Source organism: Tupaia chinensis, unplaced genomic scaffold, assembly GCF_000334495.1.
Source record: "Tupaia chinensis unplaced genomic scaffold, TupChi_1.0 Scaffold144150_1, whole genome shotgun sequence".
Taxonomy (NCBI): domain Eukaryota; kingdom Metazoa; phylum Chordata; class Mammalia; order Scandentia; family Tupaiidae; genus Tupaia; species Tupaia belangeri.
This window is the reverse complement of record NW_006204006.1, coordinates 233,645-235,856: the sequence shown is the minus strand read 5'-3', so window position 1 is coordinate 235,856 and position 2,212 is coordinate 233,645.

The window sequence follows — 2,212 nt, the reverse complement described above, 5'->3', positions numbered from 1 at the left end:
CTGGTCCCTTGTTGCCTCTTTTTATTGATGAGGAAACTGAGACCTAGAGACACTAAGGGTCCTAGAGTCAGTCTTCAGATTCAGGCTGGGAATCCCAAGCTCCTGTGTTACATGGTATTATTCTGCCTCTCTACAGGGGTCTGGGTGACCCTCCAAACAGCTGCTCCCCCTCCCCCGGCCATGCACAGGACCACTCCCTGCTTCCTCACTCATGCTGTGTCCTCATCTGCTCCCCCAGCAGTTCTGGCCCTCGGGCCTGATTCCTGACATCTGAACCCAGGCCACTAGCCCGTCTGCTGTCAGCAGCAAACTACAGTAGACTGGACCTTGTGGCTATTGCTGTCCCACTCCCACTAGCTGAGCTGAAGCCATGGGACATCTCTAAAATGGCCACTCCCTGGCCCCCAGTGAGCACTTAGCCCCAAAGAGCTTCCCATGTAGTCAAGAAATGTAAGCCCTTAACAATCCTGGAGTTGTACTCACCTGGGAGTAAATCGTGGTGTTCCCTCCTAGTAAGTCCCTTAACTCTCACTGGCCTCAGTTTTTCCACACATAAAGTGACAGCCTACAGTCTGCAAGCCGGGTGGACTCCACACAGAGAACCTGGCATAGTCCCTGGCCTGTGTGAGCCATAAGCACTGCCAGCTATGCTGCTTGCCCTAGCATGCTCTGCCATCTTTTGGCTCCTCTCCTCTTGACTTCACCACCCACTATCCAGGCCCCAGCCTGCCCTGCCACACAAGGGCACAGCCAATTTCAAGTCTACCCTGCTGTAAGCAAACACTTGCAACACCATGCTGACCTCTAGGCCCTGTTGCATCATGTGCTGAGCTGGTGCCCAGCTGGTGCTAAGGGCAGCCAGGGAACAGGCACATGAGAGAGGGGCTGGCACTTTGGTCTCCCTGGCCCCACTTTCTCTCCAACTGGCATAGGGGGGCTGGCACTTTGGTCCATTTAACTGTGAACTTCTGTTCTTTAGATTCTGGGCCTCAGAACTTCTATGCAAAAATAGAAAATAGAGCCAAATCTTTCTGTTTTCTTTTTTAAAAAATATTATTCTATTAATGCATTTACTGCAAAAAAATTGGAAATACAGATAACCAAAGAGTAAAATCAATTCAAATCACTCATATTTCCACCATCAAGAAAATTCCTATTAGGACCAGTAGATGACGTAATGGATACATCCTGGACTCCCATGCAGTTGACCACAGTTCGAGTCCTGGAAAGGTGGCTTAAAACTCATGCTGAGCGCATGTGCATGTGTGCCCAAAATCCTGAGGGGAGAATAGAGGAGAAGGGACTGAGTTGTGGTCACACCCCCCCCAGGGGGGGTGTTAAATTTTTTGCTTTCTGTCTTTCTGTCTCTCCGGCAAGTACACATACCCTAGAGCAAAAACCTCTCTCAAAAAAAATGTTCCTGTTACCACTTTGCTTTATTTTTCTCATATGTATATTATCTATATCATACATATGTATGTGTTTATATATATGACAATGAGTATATATATATACTACATGGGGTGTTCAAAAAGTCCATAAAAATTATTATTATCAGAAAGCTATGCATGTATTTAAAACTGTTTTTGCACCAAAATGAACTCATACTTTATTTACTTATTTGTTTATTTTAGAGAGAGGTTTTTGCTATAGGGTTTGTGTGCTTGCTGGAGAGACAGAGACAAAAAGTGAGAAATCACCCCCCCCCAGGGGGATGGCCACACCACAATCCCTTCTCCTCTAGTCTCCTCTCAGGATTTTGGGCACATACGCACACATGCCCAGTGTGTTTTAAGCTACCGGGTCCAGGACTCAAACCATGGTCAACTACGTGGGAGTCCAGTGATGTAACCATTACACCATTTGCTGATCCAAATAAACCCATATTTTAAATTCATGAACTTTTTGGAAGTACCCTTGTCTTTTTCTCCCCGGTACTAGTTATCTATTTCAGTGTAACAAATTACTTCAAAACTCAGTGGCTTAAAACAACAAACCTTTTTAATTTCTTTGTTTCTGTGGATCAGGAATCCAGAAGCAGCTCCTCTGAGCAGTCTGGCATGGTGTCTCTCTTAAGGGTGCAAAGCGTCAGCTGGGGCTGCCTTGTCCAAAGGCTCAACTGGGGCTCTCAGGTTTGCTTCCACTGTGGTTTGCTCACATGCCTGGAAAGTCAGAGCTGCCACTGGCAGGGGGGCTCCCCTCCCCGTTCCAT